The sequence below is a fragment of the Lepidochelys kempii genome, chromosome 10 (genome assembly GCF_965140265.1).
Source record: "Lepidochelys kempii isolate rLepKem1 chromosome 10, rLepKem1.hap2, whole genome shotgun sequence".
In the NCBI taxonomy this organism is placed as follows: Eukaryota; Metazoa; Chordata; order Testudines; family Cheloniidae; genus Lepidochelys; species Lepidochelys kempii.
Window position 1 is genome coordinate 32,138,588 of NC_133265.1, and position 18,987 is coordinate 32,157,574.

Genomic DNA, 18,987 nt, shown 5'->3' on the forward strand with positions numbered 1-18,987 from the left:
ATGACTTTCAACAAGGACAAGTGCAGAGTCCTGCACTTAAGACAGAAGAATCACATGCACTAATACAGAATAGGGACCGAGTGGCTAGGCAGCAGTTCTGCAGAAAGGGACTTAGGGGTTACAGTGGACGAGAAGCTGGATATGAGTCAACAGTGTGCCCTTGTTGCCAAGATGGCTAACGGCATTACGGGCTGTATAAGTAGGAGCACTGCAAGCAGATCAAGGGACGTGATCATTCCCCTCTATTTGGCATTGGTGAGGCCTCATCTGGAGTACTGTGTCCAGTTTTGGGCCCCCCACTACAAGAAGGATGTGGAAAAATTGGAAAGAGTCCAGAGGAGGGCAACAAAAATGATAGGGGGCTGGAGCATGTGACTTATGAGGAGAGACTGAGGGAACTGGGATTATTTAGTCTGCAGAAGAGAAGAATGAGGGGGGATTTGATAGCTGCTTTCAACTACCTGAAAGGGGGTTCCAGAGAGGATGGAGCTAGGCTGTTCTCAGTGGTACCAGATGACCGACCGAGGAGTAATGGTCTCAAGTTGCAGTGGGGGAGGTTGGATATTAGGAAAAACTTTTTTCACTAGGAGGGTGGTGAAGCACTGGAATGGGTTACCTAGGGAGGTGGTGGAATCTCCTTCCTTAGAGGTTTTTAAGATCAGGCTTGACAAAGCCCTGGCTGGGATGATTTAGTTGGGGATTGGTCCTGCTTTGAGCAGAGGATTGGACTCGATGACCTTCTGGGGTCCCTTCCAACCCTGATATTCTATGATTCCCTCGGCCCTTCTCTATGAGAGGAAAGAAGCCAGAAAAGGTTGCCCCCTCCTCTTCCCCGTGGGCTCTGGACGCTGCCAATGCCCATACAGAAAGGTGCCTCCAGCCCAGCTCCCTCCCCCATTGCTACTTGTATAGCAAGCCCCGCCCCCGCCCCATCCCTTTCCTCAAGGATCCCTGCTCGTATACCAGACTGAGAACTCCAGGGGAAACACCGATCCACCTGACTCACGTGGATCCCCTGCAGCAGAGGGGGTAGAGCTTCTGGGAACCCAGGCTTGAGACCCAGAAGGGCTGATGTGTGGGAGGAGAGACAAATAAGCCCAGTATCTTTGAGGCCAGGGAGATTGCTAGCCATTGGACATATTTTCAGAGCAGTCTCTGACCCCCTATTCTGAAACAGGGTTATAGGGACAAACTCTGGAAAGGGGAATAAATGAAATCAGCACTGCTTCCCCTGCTCACCTTTATGAAGTGCGTGTGGCACAGGGGGTAATCCTCAGTGCCTGGTTCCCATGCTCCCCCGCACAGACAGCAGTGTACCAGAGGGGTGCAAGAAAGACCAGGCCATAAACATGGTCCAATTCCTCTAGGTATGCCCCCAACCCCGTTCCCCACACACAAAGGGGGAAAGAAGGCCAGTATTCAAATCAGAGTTAGGGAATCAAGTAGCAAAATATATTTGTATGCATGCACACCCACCCCTTTCAGACCTTTCTGCCTGAATTGTGTGTGTAGGTTTGGACTCTGAAGAATCCCCACACCCAGGGGCGATGGACCAGCAGAGAGCCCCAGATGGGTAGAACCTTCAGCATAGCACCAAAGAGGTATGTGCTGCAGAGTTTCCAGCTACCCTCTGGCTTGGGTACACCTTCCCAGGTCACAGGCCCCACAATGCCTCCTGCTCAGGGAATAGGAGGAAGAGAGCAGATGCAGGCACAGCCCTGCCCCTTAGGCCAATTGTCAGCCCATAGAGGGAATCAAAAGAATGGCCTTCCTGCGCATGCCCTAGAGTGGGGAGGGAGAATAAGGCATGTGGAATCTGCTTGGGAACTGGCCCTGGTGCCAGCAAACTGCTTCCCTCTTCCCTAGCAGAGTGGCTGTAGCCCTCCATGGTTTCTGTGTGCAGGAGATTCCCACTTGCAGCACTACAGCCCAGGCTTGGAAGGGGAGGAATACTGCAACTCCCTGCACCAGATCAAACACAGAAGCAGCTCTGTGAGAGGTGGTAGCCAAGGCAGCTATGCATTTCCTCACAAATAGACCCACCCCAGGGAAGCACAGGAGACAGGCAGGGTCCAATGTACATGGAAGGATGCAGAAAGGAAGCTCAGGGTAGGTGTAAAGTGTCTCCCCTCACACCAGTTGTTATATGGCCATCTTTACATGGGCTCCTTGTACATATGGTCTGGGAAAGAGGTGCCTCCTAGGGGAGGACAGAGGTGGAGGGACATCTCAAGCTCCCTTCTCAGCCTCATTCAGTGACAAGCTCCCTGCTCGGACTCTTGGGGCAGCCCAACCCAGCGGAGCTCTTAGACTCTTTCGCAAGCCCTCAAGGAGAAGCAGAAGGGAAAGCAACCACCTGTCCAGCACACACACAGTGAAAGGGCAATGTTCCCCATCCCAGCTGTTGGGATGAGGCGTAAGAAGAGGAGAAAGCAGTGTGGGAAGAGGAGAATTCACCCAAGGAAGGGACATCCCAGATTGGCAGTCCCAGGAGACGGGTGAGTTGTGTGTACTGAAAAAAGGAGGATTCTTTTACCTCGCAACTTAGATGACCTAGACACTGTAATTGGAGGTAGAAATGCCAGCAGAGCAGGAGCTCAGGCTTGCTGCTTTCCCCGTATGAGCTGTTGCAACAGTTGCTTGGTCACCCTCCCACAGAGAAAAAGATACATAACGAGTAGTGCATTTCAAACAGAGATTCGCCCCCCTCAAGACAGTCAAGGCTTTGCATCACCCACCCTGCCTGACCTGCAAATGCAGAGGTTTTGCTAGGGAACCCCAGGGGCAATATTCCCATCTTCATGGTTGCTAGAACAATGACAATCCTGGCAGAAGGGAGCAGCCCTGAAGGAGCCTTTGGAGAGAAAAATTGCAGGGTCTCTGAAGATACTGTTAAAATCTTCTGGCTTTTCCCTGTAAATGTCTGTTTAGAGTGCCTATGCCTCCAGGAAAAAGAAAAGGAGTACTTGTGGCACCTTAGAGACTAACAAATTTATTAGAGCATAAGCTTTTGTGAGCTACAGCTCACTTCATCGGATGCATACAGTGGAAAATATAGCGGGGAGTTTTTATATACACAGAGAACATGAAAGAATGGGTGTTACCATACAGACTGTAACAAGAGTGATCAGGAAAGGTGAGCTATTACCGGGGGTGGGACGACGACACGACATACCTTTTGTAGTGATAATCAAGGTGGGCCATTTCCAGCAGTTTACAAGAACAGTGGGAGGGGAAATAAACAAGGGGAAATAGTTTTACTTTGTGTAATGATACATCCACTCCCAGTCTTTATTCAAGCCTAAGTTAATTGTATCCAGTTTGCAAATTAATTCCAATTCAGCAGTCTCTAGTTGGAGTCTGTTTTTGAAGTTTTTTTGTTGAACAATTGCCGTCGTCCCGTTCCCCCCTCCCCCCCCCGCCCGACCTGCTCTCCTGCTGGTAATAGCTCACCTTTCCTGATCACTCTTGTTACAGTCTGTATGGTAACACCCATTGTTTCATGTTCTCTGTGTATATAAAATCTCCCCACTGTATTTTCCACTGTATGCATCCGATGAAGTGAGCTGTAGCTCACAAAAGCTTATGCTCTAATAAATTTGTTAGTCTCTGAGGTGCCACAAGTACTCCTGTTCTTTTGACGGATACAGACTAACACGGCTGCTACTCTGAAACCTATGCATCCAGAGTGGCAGTAAGATGGCGTCGGAGATTCTGGAGTCCCCAGGAATGTAAGGACAAGCAGTCTGAACTAGCTAGGGTGCTCTGGCTGTTTGGTTAGGCATGCCCTTTCATCTGCAAGGTCATATTCAGTGTGATCAAAAATAGCTCATGCTGTATTGCCTTGTTGATCTTAGCCCAGGAGGGTCCAGTGGCTGAAGCAATGAGTGATAGAGCAGATGTGCCCTAAAGTGAAATGATCTACTCTACCTTTCCAGGCAGGCTCCTACTTGTGGAGATGCTAGAAAAGTTCTAACAATTCCAAATAATCTGGTTCCGCCATGGGAGTGGCCTATGGGATGAGCCACAGGCACATAGTTTAGCAGCACATTCAGAAGAGCGAAGTCCTACTGCCCACTCCAGTGGCCCCAGATCAGTATAACAGAAAAGGAAGGTTTAACTGCTACAGAGCCTTGTATCCTTGGAGAAGATGTGACTTTTATCTTCAGTCACCCTGCTGCAAGGTGTCTAAACAGGAAGGCATACAGGAAACACTGAGCCATCTACTTTGGGTTATAGTCATCATACTGGTCCTGGAGCAGCAGAGGGGCTAAGGAATTCAGTCTGTTGCCATCCCAGTGACAAAATGAGGACGGCATTTGAAAAGGGTCAGTGCCTCTTTTAGCATCTCAAGTTTCAATATGGAGCTCTTGAAATCAGTCAGTAGTTGCTGAATTAAGGCCAATTTCTGTGATCCTGGGGACCCCAGGATTCATTATGCTTCTGCATACTCAGCCTCCACTCCTATCAGAAGTACCTGCTGTTTGCTATAGTGGGCTTAATAGGTTAGTATTAGGTACTATCCCTAGGGCTGGCTGCAACCATGGGGACTCTTGCTTTTGTTTGCAGCTGAGTATATGAAGAGATGTGCCCTCCTGTTCTTGAATGACTGACTCATCAGAGCCAGATTGGAATAGACAAATCAACCTGTTGGTCATGGAAATCTGCAACATCTTTGAATCACATGGAGGGATAATAAAGAGGACGAAGAGCAGTCTTCCCAAGATCCTCTAATCCTGGAAGCAAGGTTAAACGCCAGGAATGGGCATGAATCTCTTACTTACAAGAAACTGATCAAGCTGTGACACTGGATGCAAGCTTCATCACACCACAAGAAGTGCATTGTTTGCCACTGTCTTGAAGTTGTTCTTTATCCCCATGTTTCACAAGATGGTTGCAACTGTTTCTGTTAGCACAATAGAAAACAGAATCAAACTGCTGCAAATGACTAGTGTCTCAAGAAAAGTATGATGGTGTCTGATCACAGGAAACCTGGGGAAGGAGGTATCCCCTGAGCCATTGAGAATGGAAAGTGTTTATTCTAGATTTTTGGCTTAGAGTTGGGGCGCCCACTAAGGCAAGTCAGGTGGTCCCTGGCAAAGAGAAAGTGATCCACAAACAGAATGGATACCAAAGTCCTCAGATTTGTACTATTGCACTTTCACAACAAAATAAGAACACCTCTGCAAGAGTGAAGTCAGACATTGCTACAGGGCAAGGGGGTCTGGGAACCAAGATATGACCAAGGGAAATACAGCTACTGGTTTCTTGGACAGAGTGAAATCTCTCAGCCTGTTGGCTGTTCCTGTGAGAGGAAAGCTGAAGTGTATGAAAGACTGGATGAACAGGATGCAACTGAGTACAGCATGTACAGGCAGCATACAGACAGACGTGATGGTTTCCGGGAGAAACAAAACACTAACAAAATCCTCCAGCAGGTTCAAGGAGCCCAGATCAAGAGTAACAGATGCATTTGTACTCCCTTGGAACTTTGGGATGGTATATCATCCTTCCTCCCTGGCCCATGCTAGACAGTATTGCAGAAGATTGCCCAATCTCCAGGAATCTTCTTCCTTGTAGCCTTGGACTGGCAATGGAGGCTGTAGTTCCCAGAACTAGTGACCGTGTCCATTGCTAGGCTAATCAGCTTCTGGCAGTAGAGGACCCACTGTGATAGGTTCCAGTGTCCTGCAAAGACTTGGAGCATTTCAGATGATACTGACTACGCTACATTCTGGAAAGGCCTCCATGACTCCATGTACCATTTGTGGGGAAATAGAGAAAATTCTCTGCTTGCTGCAGATTGACTGCATTCAACAGTTAAAGAAATTCTTGAATTCTCTCAGAATGCTTGGAGATGGGCCTTAGTGCCAACTTTAGCCTCCCAGGGCCTGGTAGATTGCCTTTCTCAGAACAATTCTATCTTGTCCCCTGACCTGACCTAACCTATCAATTTTGATTCCAGTATTCTTTTGTTTGTAGATTTCAGTGCAGAGACCAAAATTAGGCTTGCAATGGAAATTTGGTTGTGATCTGTATTCTTTTTCCATAATAATAAACTCTACTGTGCTAACCACTGTGCTCACACTCGTATACACCATAGTGAATTTTACACATACAATCTGTAGCTCAGAAACTGGGCTTCCTGCTGCCTGAATTACTTAGCTAGTTATAGCTTTGAGGGCGTCCTCTCTACAGTGTGTACGTAGGTGGGCACGGGTAATTTAGTAACAGCTGCACAGTTGGTGTCAGTAACTGAAGGTAAAGTGTAGAAAGTTTTCAGAATGATTCATCCATAATTTTAAAACATTTGAATTTATTCTTAAGCTTTGGGGGGGAAATTCTTGCAAGCCTGGCACTTACAGCTTGGGATGTTTATACACTTGAGAAAATGGCTGTCTCAGCAGTTTAAGGTTGAGTGCTCCAGATATAAATCCCTTCTAAGGTAAATCTTACCCACATTTGTCTTCACTAGCTTTTTCCTTTAAAATTTCCACTGGTGCGGCTCCACCAGCCAAAGCAACAGTGGAAGCGCTATGGTAGACAGGGGCTCTGCAGCATTTTAACCAATGTTCCATCTAAGCCAGCTCTGTGTGGAGTTAGGTAAAGGGATGGTAAAAATGCCAGTAGGTGACCTACACAAGTGACCTTGTTCGTACTGCTGGAGAAACTGCAGTTGTGGTGGGACAAGCCTAGTGTAGCCAGAGTCCACTGTGGCTGAGTTACCTGTTGCGTTATGATCTCCTAGTTTTATTTCATTCCTATTTTCTGAGACTACACTAGGATCTGTCTTTGTATGAGCTATAGTGGCAGTGGGCAAGGGAAGAGCATTAAGGATATTAGAGGAGTCTACTTAGAACCTGACAGTTTCAGAACTCCCTCCCACCCACCCTTCTTGCCCCTTTCAAGGATATAGAGAGTGATGCAACATCTTTCCTCTCATTTATCCAGGCGTTGAAGTACTGTCTAACACAGAGATGGGCAAACTATGGCCCGCGGGCCCCTGAGCTCCTGGCCTGGGAGGCTAGCCCCCGCCCCCCTACGGCTGTTCCCCTTCCCCCGCAGCCTCAGCTCATTGCGCCGCCAGCACAATGCTCTGGGCGGCGGGGCTGCAGAGCCCCAGCCTGACCCGGTGCTCTGTGCTGCACGGTGGCGTGGCTGGCTCCAGCCGGGCAGCACAGCTACCTGTCCTTGTGCGCTGGGCGGCGCGGCTGTATCGCTGCCAGCCACCGGTGCTCCAGGCAGGGCGGTAAGGGCTCAGGGAGCAGGGAGGTGGTTGGATAGAGGGCAGGGGAGTTCGGGGTGGTGGTCAGGGGGCAGGGGTGTGGATGGGGGCAGGACGGTCAGAGGGCAGGGAACAGGGGGGTTGAAATGGGGTGGAGTCCTGGGGGGAGTAGTCAGGAAGCGGGGGGGGGGGGGGTTGGATGGGGCCGTGGAGGCAGTCAGGGGCAGGGGTTCCCTGGGCAGTCAGGGAGAAGGGGTGGTTGAATGGGGCAGGGGTCCTGGGAGGGAGGGGTGGAGTCAGGAATGAGAGGAGGGGGCAGTCAGGGGACAGGGAGGAATGGATGGGGCAGCGGTTCCAGGGGGGCCATCAGGGGACAGGGAATGGGGGGGGTTGGATAGGGGTCAGGGCTGGGCCACGCCTGGCAGTTTGGGGAGGCACAGTCTCCCCTAACCGGTCCTCCATACAATTTCGGAAACCCGATGTGTCCCTCAGGCCAAAAAGTTTGCCTGCCCCTGGTCTAACACCTAGCAAAGTGAGATTCAGTGTCTTGATTTTTAATTCTCTAAAATAGTCAGAGGCACGAATCCACATTGTATCAGGGTGGATTGAGTTAAGTCAGTGATTTTAATCACAACTTAAATCAATAATCAGGCAGCCCTGATTTTAAAGAATTGATTTTAATTATGTTTTGCATTTGCACTTTTTAGTTCTTTTCCTAAAGAAAGGTTGATTCTCACTGGTTGGTAACCAGTGAAACATGTTGATTTGCGAATCATAGGTCTGGAAGAGACCTCGAGAGGTCCTCTAGTTCAGTCCCCTGCACTCACAGCAGGACTAAGTATTATCTCCTAGACCATCCCTGACAAGTGTTTGTCTAACTTACTCTTAAAAATCTCCAGTGATGGCGATTTCACAACCTCCCTAGGCAATTTATTCCAGTGTTTAACCACCCTGACTAGTTAGGAAGTTTTTCCTAATGTCCAATCTAAATATCCCTTGCTGCATTTTATGCCCATTGCTTCTTGTCCTGTCCTCAGAGGTTAAGAAGAACAATTTTTCTTCCTCCTCCTTGTAACAACCTTTTACGTACCTGAAAACTGTTATCATGTCCCCTCTGTCTTCTTTTCTCCAGACTAAACAAATGTAATTTTTTCAATCTGCCCTCATAGGTCATGTTTTCTAGACCTTTAATCATTTTGATCACTCTTCTCTGGACTTTCTCCAATTTGTCCACATCTTTCCTGAAACATGGTGCCCAGAACTGGACACAATACTCCAGGTGAGGCCTAATCAGCGCAGAGTAGAGCAGAAGAATTAGTTATTGTGTCTTGCTTACAACACTCCTGCTAATACATCGTAGAATAAGGTTAGCTTTTTTTTTTTTTTTTTTTTTTTTGCAACAGTGTTACACTATTGACTCATAATTAGCTTATGGTCCACTATGACCCCCAGATCCCTTTCTGCAGTACTCCTTACTAGGCAGTCATTTCCCATTTTGTATATGTGCAACTGATTGTTCCTTCCTAAGTGGAGTACTTTGCATTTGTCCTCATTAAATTTCATCTTCTGTACTTCAGACCATTCCTCCAGTTTGTCTAGATCATTTTGAATTATAATTCTATCCTCCAAAGCATTTGCAACCCCTTCCCAGCTTGGTATCGTTCATAAACTTTATAAGTGTACTCTCTATACCGTTATCGAAATCATTGATGAAGATATTGAACAGAACCCAGAACTGATCCATGCAGGACCTCACTCGTTATGCTCTTCCAGCATGACTGTGAACCACTGATGATTACTCTCTGGGAATGGTTTTCCAACCAGTTTTATACCCACCTAGTAGCTCCATCTAGATTGCGTTTCCCTAGTTTGTTTATGAGAAGGTCATGTGAGACAGTATCAAAACTAGATAGAGCCTTTACACTAAATTTGGTGCTTTTTGTTATTCATAGAATATTGGGGTTGGAAGGGACCTCAGGAGGTCATCTAGTCCAACCCCCTGCTTAAAGCAGGGCCAATCCCCAATTTTTGCCCCAGATTCCTAAATGGCCCCCTCAAGGATTGAACTCACAACCTTGGGTTTAGCAGGCCAATGCTCAAACCACTGAGCTATCGCTCTGCCCTAGGCTAACCAGGAGGCTATGCTATATCTGTACACATTTATTTAGCAATTATATAGCTTAATATCCATTTATTCAGATTCTTCAAGTTTACATTGTTTATTATGTTAGAAAACCATGAATGATGCATTTGTTATTTACTAGCTGATTCTTTTTTTTTCTTGTGGTTTGTGTCAAGCTGTATTTGGATAGAAATTGGAATTCAATTAAAATGCACAAAACCAACATTTTAATTTTTTAATTAAATAAAACTGTCTTAAATATGCTGGATATGGAAGGAAAAAAGTTTAACAAAACTGCTTTGCATTTAAGACTAATTGATTTATTAAACTTAGGAAGTATTATTTGTAGTTAGTGAATTCAACTCATTTCTGGTCAGGATGTGTTCTTCATGATTTTAGAACTAGTAGATCTCACCCTCTGACACCTATTTTTATTCATAGACTGGAAAGAGGAAAACAAGCTTTTCTGCTTTTTCAACTCTCAACTGTTTTCTTACCTTTGTATGAATTAATCATTGAAGTGAATGAGTTGAATAAACTGAAATGAAGAAAATATTCTCTTTGGACCTTCAGAAGAGGCTACTGCTGTCAAAAGCTTGTTTAGCACTGCACCAAACTTTGATTCCAGGTATACTACCAGCTCGGGGGTTGGACATTTTTTTTAAAACTTGGCAACAAATATGTGCTGTTTAGTATTATTTTGTGTTTAATTTAAATGATTGTAATAGACTATAAGATGTTTAAGCCTTAATGTAGGTTGTCAGTTTTAAATTTGATTTGAAATAGGTTTCCTGTATTTAATTTAAATTTAAAAAATCTGATTTAAATAAAAAATCCAATTTTGTATTTCAAAACTGGTTTTCGTTCACTCTGCAAGGCTTTTGCAAATTCTTCTATCCATGTGCAATTGGCAGCTTTTTCTCTGGGGAAGGGACTGATGTGCCTGTTGCCTCCTGACTGAGCTCCAACAGTGCCATTCTGTATGTGGCTGCATCTGACGGAACACTCAGCAGCTTCATCTGGGGCAGAATGCAGCTGTCTGCCCTCTTTGTGGGGTTTCCCATAGGGGACATATTGCTTGTGTGCCATATAGCCTGCTGACACTTTTGGTTCCCAATTCAGGGGTGAGGTGTTGACCTGTAAAGTTCTGAATGGTTAGGATCTGCCTCTTTCCCAGTGATTCTGCAGAAGTTCTCATAAGTTGAGCTGCTTGAGCTATCTGCTCCCAGTGTAAGAGGGAGGAGCCAGTAAAGGGCTGGGGGCTTGGAAACATATCATGTCCCAAACCCAGTGTCTTTCAGGGCACATGGCAAAGCCCATCTACTTTCCTGGAGAGGAGGGAGCTGACGGGAGAAGTGGTTCAGTTTGGATCAGTCAGGTGGGTTTTAATACAGACATTTCTTTGTCCTGGCAACATCAGTGTGGAGATGAACTATGCTTTTCTCCGCTGCGCATCAGGCAGGTGGTATCTCACTAGGAAAAAGAATTCTGGCTCCAGTTCCACCTCCTTCATCTCTCTCTCAGTTGTTTTCTGCTTGTCCAGGAAGAAGCAGGTGGCAACTCTTGCTTAAGGCACCATTTAGTTCTGGGGTTGTGTAGGTTCCAACTTTTCTTCAGGATCAAGAAGCTCAGAGAATTGGCCTAGAACAACAGTAACAGCCTAAGTAACAGTAGCACCAGTAACTTCTGGCCAGGAAATTGGAGTGGTGTACCTACTGCAGTGACCTTCTCCAATCCAGGCATCGGCCTATGTTTTGACAATGCCCTTTTTCTTTCCCCATAGTGATCTACTGGGGACCAGTGTAAGCCAGCATCCAGTCTCGATTGCCCAGTCAAAACTTTGGACTTGCTGCACTGGAGCAGTTGATGCTTCTAAGCTGAATGAAGTGAAGCTTCGGAGGGTATGTCTACACTGCAATCAGACATCCATGGCTGACCTGTGCCAGCTGACTTGGGCTCGCAAGGCTCGGGCTAAAAGGCTGTTAAATTGTGGTAAGACGTTAGGGCTTGGGCTGGAGCCCAGGCTCTAGGACTGTGGGAGGGCCCAGAGCTCAGGCTGCAGCCCAAACCCAAACATTTACCCTGCAATTAAACAGTCCCTTAGCCCAGGTCCCACAAGCCCAAGTCAGCTGGCATGAGCCAGCTGGGGGTGTCTGATTGCAATATAGACATACCCTGTGAGTGAACTCTGAGGGAAGTCACTTGATGATTCTCCATCCACGCTTTGGCTAGGCAGTACTGCCTAGACTTGACCCCTTTAGCTAAGATTGCAGAGTTGAGGGCAGTCCTTCTGCCTTAGCCTTGGAGCAATCTTTGGGGAAAAGCCAGGATATCCCCCCCACACACACTTGAGACATACTCTCTCCTCCCCAGTCTGCCATGGGTCTGCTGCAGAGTTTACTTAGGTGTTGCCTCTGACTCCACACACACAAACCTGTGACCCAAGTTTGGTGGTGCTTGGTGGTGGACCCAAGCTAGCTGCCTCATCGGTGGCTATAGGCTAAAACCTGAATGAGCCTTCCACTTGGGCTGGTACCCTGCCAGCTTTGCAGTGAGGTTGCAGACTAAACCTGTTGAGTGCTGATAGGCCTCCAGTGCTTTCCCACAATTCCCCCACGTGCCCAGAAGAACAGACAAGTTCTCCTACAATTTGCTGGGACAGAATCAGAGCAGCTCAGCTTCTGATGCACAAAGAATTGTAGGATATATGTCAGCAGTCCTGCAGACACGAGTGAGTGCATTACCAACAAGAGTGCACAGTAGCTCAGGCATGGATTTGCTGTGTGGCTGCTCACACGCAAGCTAGGCTGACCCAGGTGCTGATCACTCAAGAGAACTGCAGTGAAGACCTACCGTGTGATGGCTTGCTTTCTCATCCTCTGGTGATTCTGCTAGTCAGAGCCATCAGCCAAGCTACAGGCAAACCCAACTTCCCTGTTGTTTGCCTTCTGTGGCTTGGCAACAGCCAAGCCCTCTCAAGTAGCCCATCCTGGGTGTAGATTTGGGTGTAGCATGTAGCCTCAGGTAGTGCAGAGTAGGCTAATCCTTTGATTTCACAGCCTTGGAAGTCATCCTGGGAGCTGAGCCTAAGGAGTGAGCTAGGAAAGAGCGTGGGACTGGAGCCAAACCACTTTTTCCTGATGGGACAGCAGAAGCAGGAACACCCTATTGTCCACATTGGTGTTGCCAAGCCACAGAAAGCAATTAACTGGGAAGAAAAATTTGCCTCTTCTAAAATCTGAATGTTATATGTATTTTTGGGGAGCACTGTGGGTAAGCAAAAACAGGACTAGAAGAGCAAGCACCTGAAATCATAAACCTTCTATAGTTACCTTGCTAACTACAGATCAGCCAAATTGTTTTGTCATATGACATTACATTGTCTACAGATAGACTTTATGTTCCATTATCAAGCCCAAAGTTCATTTGTACCACCATCAAGATATCGAGCCTTCAGCATAGAAGACCAGTAGCTCTAAAGTCAGACATCATTCTACTTAAAGTTGTAGGAAGGAACGCTGTTTCTAGGAAGTTGCTTATTATATATACAGTGGTTGTGGGAACAGAATTTGTAAAGTATCATTTTCCTCCTTTGGAGGGGTCAGTGTATAGAGTACTGGATCCAGAGTGTAAATTTAGATTGCAAGGATTGGTCTCCAAGTGTCTTCCCAAGTTGTTCATCCTCTACAGAAAATCCTTTTGCCTTCTGCTTTCTTTCCCTTCCTCCCCTCCCCACAGACTGTCATTCCCAGGCAATGGGTTATATTGTTAATAATCCAGTGATTTTTCACCTGCCGATGGCTTAAATTTTAGTTTACAAATTCCAAATAGGACGTGTGCAGAGGGGGAATATGGAAACGAAAGGCAGGACTTGGCAAAAGCAGCTATAGAAAAATACGTTGTTAAAGATGGTTTGTCTCAGCTTCCCAGCCACTTCTCTGCATTACTACTGTTGGTGCTTGAGGCTTCTGCAACTGATACTTAGGCCCCCTCTTTAGAACGTGTAATGAGGAGAACCTTTGAATTGGGGTTTGGAACATAGTGTGCAAATACTGGATAGCTCCCCAGAATGCATTAATGCTTCACGGACGATATAGAGCAACTTGTTCCCTGTCTGAAAGAGCATACAGGCTACATTTGAGATGTGATAAATTGAGAAAGTAGGGTGGGGATGGGTGCCAGAAGGACAATGGCTGATAGCAACATGATCAAATGATGCCTTAATTTATGCCACTCCATCCCTTCCCTACTTCCCCATCATCTCACATCTACTGTTTAGACTGTGCCCCCTTTGGGACAGGGAACTTGGTGTTCTACACCTTCCGTGATATACCACTACACCTTCCGTGATATACCAGCCCACTTCTGTGCCATGGTTACCAAGTGAACTGCACCTCTGCCTCCTCCTGGTCTCTGAGCACACTGCCTGTCAGGTCTCAGGCTCCTAGCTGCCACCTGTCTCTTGGGGTGGAATCACACGATTCTCCCACTCTCACACAGGGCCCTGACACTAATGGGGAATGCCTCAGCAGGTCTGAGTTAGGCCCTGAGCCTGCAGTTTGGTTCCCTCCAGGGCAATGACAATGGTAATCACCAGTGACCAAACAGCCTCCTTAAAGCTTTCTCCTTAGAAGACAGTGTCTGATAAGTGAACTCACCTTCTCCTTAAAAGCGCCTTTTAACTCTCTAGTGATGAAGTGAGCTGTAGCTCTCACAAGCTTATGCTCAAATAAATTTGTTAGGCTCTAAGGTGCCACAAGTCCTCCTTTTCTTTTTGGGAATACAGACTAACATGGCTGCTACTCTGAAACTTTTGATCTCAAGTTCCCAGCCTGAGAAAACAAGCTTGCATGTTCCTTGGAGGGATCCCTTAAACTAATAGCTTGCCCTGTTGTTTTTCAAGCAATGATTTATCTAGAGCTATTGTGTTGCTTTACTGTTTGCTCTTCCCTTTTGTTAAACTAGATCAATACAATCATAAGTGCATTCTAATAACCCACCATGTAACTTTAGCACACTAACCAGGTCACTTACAATACTCATAGCATTATTACATATTAGTATTCATACATTAATACATAGCAGCTTCTCATCTGTCACATGCACATCTTGGTGTTTCTGTCAGATTCTCTCTGTGTCACTGTTGTTGACTCACAGTGGACATGGTAGAAAGTTGCAAGTTGGAATGCACACAAATGAAGTGGACACACGTGAAATACTAGCTGGTGCAGTGATAGGAGAAAGGGTGCCATTGCCTGTAAGGGCTGAGAAGCAACAATTGATATCTCAAAGGGACGCTGTCAGATTTTAAAATAATATTTTAAAATTATTTCCTTCCCTGTGACAAATTAAACTATTAAAAAAAATTGAAGATATAAATGTCCTTTAAACACTACTGTTTATGCTTTTTGTTCACAATTTGAATTTCTCACTTCTTGGACAGTGAAAACAGATATTTAATGTTTTGCTTTTCTAGTATGTTTTTAGTACATTTACTTCCAGTTTTCATGCATTAGCTGGGTGCTACCGTATTGCGGGTTACAAACACAGAACGTAAATGTTTGTTAAATAACATTTCCATTGGAATTTATAAAAACCATAGAAATATTTCTCTTGCTAGTTGTTTTATAAAAAGCTGTTGATTAACAAAACCCAATTTTGGGGCTAAATTTGACTGCATACCATTCCTTTAAAATCATTGGGGCTAATGTAGAAACTGGGTACTATCGAAATGAGTGGTTTCCCATTAATATGGATGGATTCATGTTAGGGGACAATTTTTGGCTTGGTGCATGAATTAACAGCTTTTCAAATCTTAAATATCTGATATAAAATCTGGCAGCCCTATTGCAGAACAAAAATTCACTTCTATGAGAACAAAGTCACTATGACTCTCACCTCCCAGGAGAATGGTGGTATGATTCAGGGATTATGAGTTGACTGAATAAATACAACACCCCATTTTGAAACTGACAAAGTTACATGCCAAGATTCCCATGCGGCGTTCTAAAGGGCAGTGTTTGAAGGCTTGTGTAAATGACTCTAAATTACCTGCAATTTGTTGGGAGTTGCCATTTCTAAGTGCTTATTGCCGCTGTGGATATCTGAGGAAGCACTTGAATATCCTGAGCTTGTAAAGTATAATTGGCCATTTTTTAATTGTTGTCCTCCGTGGAAACAATATAATTACCTGTAGTGTATAGCTTTTTGTTTGCTAGCGCCACAGACAGGAAACCAGGAGAGTCTGCTTGGGATGAGTTTGGGCACTCAGTTATGAAAGGCCGTTTATAAGCACCTCATCTTATTAACACTGGGCCATTACATAGTGCTTTGCAGCTTTCAAAGTCCTTTACATAACTTAAATGTCTGTCAATGTCAGTGCATGGATAACTGTCTCATGCTTGATTAAAACATTCACTGTTGACACGAGTGAAATCTTTCAAGATGGCGGCATCTCCTTTTCTTACTTCTCCTGTAATGGGTGAGGCATCGTGCAAAGAGAGCAGTTCTGGCACAGGCTGGAGAAAGGCTATAGTGTGATTGGTCAGACCCTCTTACTGATGTTCACTAAAATTGTAGAGGGAAATAAAGTAATGCAGAAATCAGCAGCTTCAAGGGAGCCAGGGAGTCCAGGAATCTCTCCATGGTACCAGGGTGGGGAGAGGGCACAGTTTGGGGCCTGAAAAGGGGCTGCGGAGAAGGAATCTGAAAGCCGTACTGCAGTTTCACAGAAGGGACTTCCCTGCCTCTCCCTACAGCCATTGCAGCACTATTAGCCGTACTACTATTGACCAAAAGCTGTCAGCGGTGCTCTGGGAGTTACTGCTATTTGAGGCAGTGCTAACTTCTCAGGTCTTTTCCTGTGGCTTGCCGGCAGTCTGGAGGTGGGATGAGCATGCTAGTCAGTGTGGTGGCTCCTCTTATCTCTGGCCTTGTCTGCTGCTTTGGCCCCGTGGGTATTATTCTGCAGGCAGGACCATCCTGCTTTAGTTACTTTCCCCTCAGTGTGGGCTCACTTGCCTTTTCCTTCGGCTTTGCACCCATCCTGCATGCAGCAGTAAGACACATGTGTGCCATGATTAGCTAATATGCCCTAAAGAAGGGGATGTGCATGTTATTTTAATTGAATTCCCAGACCTATATGTTACTTTTAAAACACTTTTGGAACGAATACCTCCTGGTTTTGTATCAACCGCTGCTTGTGAAGGTTTAATGCAATTTCTGTTTCACTCTGGCCTTACTTACACAACATTTCTCTTGAGCTTTCCTCTGGTAGCGAGGGTGAAAGTGCTGGTGTAGACTGGCTGCTCGCATTGTATCCTGCATGTCCTCTAGATTGGATCTGACCGGCACAGTTACTGGAGAAACTATAGGGGAAATATGGAGGGGGTGGGGGGAAGAATACGCTCGTGTAGACAGCCTGTGTGGTAAACTGTCAGGGCTTAATGTTCTGAGGTAATGAGTAAATAAAAGGGAAGGTAAATAAAAAATGAAAGTTAAAAGCTGTCTCATTCTCTGCTGAAGCAGTACTGGACGCTGTGCCAAGAAAGGCCGTTTTATGAATGGCTCTGCTACCAAGCCTGTGGATTTCCGGAACATTTCAGTTGAGTTTTTCTTCTAACTTATATTTTTTCTTAAACTAAGTGAGTAGGTTTAAACATCCCTCTGTTTCTTTTGTCACTAGAACATGTGTTAAAAGTCACGGCCACATGGCAGCATCTGCTGAAGTGTGTGGATGACACGGATACCAAGTTGGAAGGGAGCAAATGGAGAGCAGTAAAAGAAGTCCCCTTTGAGGAATTTTTTTAAACAAAAACTTGAAAGTAAAAAAAAAAAAATCCCCTTTTACTAAACGAAAGACATGTAAACATGCAGTCGCTTTGGCTTTAGTTTTATTTCTGGTCTGTTACGCCATAGCTAGGGAATGGTGTGGAATAGCTCATGGGGAAGGGAGTGAGTCAGCTCACTCAACAGTGAATCTATTGAAAGATTTAAGGAGCGGTATTGATGTCTGTCTGGTCATTGCTGGGGCTTAGCTAGAAGGCTATAGGCTTCAGGAGGGGAAGGTTAAAATACCTTGGGGGGCAGAGGGTTAAAATGGAGACTCAAGTCCCAGAGCATTTTACTTTGGTCCATAAAATGTTAAATATAAGAGTGCCGCACACTTTGATACCCCAGGCCATGCTGCCCTGAGCCTTCTCCAGGAAGCATACGCCATTCACCTCCTGTCTCACTTCACACTAGAGGCCAGCCAATTTTCAGCATAACACACAATCTTAACAATTTTATTGCTTAATTTAGGCCATAAAGTGCCTTTGATGTGTTGTGCAATGCAAAGTTCATTCTGGGTGGAGTAGCTTTTATACAGTGTTATAAAAATAAATAAAGTGCCTGGCAGGAGTTTGAAACCCCATGGCCAGTCCTCTTCTATCCACAGATAAGTTGATTGTTGAGAGAGAAATCTTGCTTAATATCTAACTTTGGGTAATTTATTTCTTCAGCAGCCTTTCATCTCCAGTACATACTGGGTTATCTGGGATTTCTAATCTGATTGTTTTAAACTGATCAAAGAAACCCAGAGAATACAGTTTATTTTCCCACTGTTTGAATAGAATGATGTTTGTACAGTGCATTACATCACCTGTTCCTGCTGCTCCTGAATTGTACACCAAATGTTTGTGGTATAAATAGAATGCATAATAGACTTGTAGGGGGCCATGAAATTTGTCCCACTTATGCAGTAAAACAGAGGTAACTAAATGAATACTTTCTTCAAAACCTGGCATGCACTAACATAGACTGGGAATAATTTAAATAATTGGTTTGTGAGCAACATTTAGCTGAAATTAGGCCTTGTAGAGGGACTGTCCTAACAATGTGCCAGAATTTGCAGCAGGGAGGGAGGCAGATTCTTGTAGTTTAAATTGCTGAGATTCTTTCCAGGCTCTGCCGAGAAAGATTTCAACGTTCTGAGCTTTGAATACAAAATGAAAGCCCTGTGCTCTACTAGCCGTAGTATCTATGCAAACACAAATTGCTTACTCCTGGACAGTCACAGGGAAATTGTGTACATTTCAAACCATTGGCATTACATCTTTAGGGTGGGATTTTCAAAAATGCCTAAGGGGATTAGACCCACAACTCTCATTGTCGTACAGTAGGACTTGGGCTCCCAACTTCTTAATTGGTTGTCTACACTATAGCCTGTATAAACGTGTTAAAAAGGTAGAGTGGAAATTCCCCAGATATTTGCTCCAGGACGGAAATATTTGTTCTTTACCCTTGGCACATCCTTAGTTAAACCACAAATGTTGTACCCTGGAACAAGCATCTGGGGAGTGTCCACACTAGACTAGCCTTTGCAAATGTGTTCAGTGCTGTGAGTTAATTGGCAAGGTAAAACCCTCCAGTGCAGACACACTGTACATAGGCACCTTGCACATCCCCTCCTTAGCAAATATGTTGCATTTTATTTAGAAGAGATCTGAAGTATGCCAGAGGGTTGAGTTAAACAATTTAAATGACAAATGGCAGTTTTATCTTTAATAATTGGCACAGAGTACTTTTTAATTTTGAAGTGCTTTGGAGACCCTCTCTAATAGTGTATACTTATAGTCAGAAATATTGAACATGCAGAAAT

The 18,987-nt window shown here is 45.2% G+C and overlaps 1 protein-coding gene and 1 long non-coding RNA gene across 6 annotated transcripts in view; both read left to right on the top strand.

The window, feature by feature from the left end:
• The window catches only part of AXIN1 (axin 1), a 177,410-nt gene that overhangs the window by 20,102 nt on the left and 138,321 nt on the right, over positions 1-18,987 (top strand). The gene's annotated exons all lie outside the window — the stretch shown is intronic.
• Positions 1,609-10,135, top strand: LOC140918399 (uncharacterized). Its single transcript, XR_012161180.1, has 3 exons — positions 1,609-2,498; positions 8,395-8,591; positions 9,789-10,135. It is a non-coding gene; the product is annotated as an uncharacterized lncRNA (long non-coding RNA).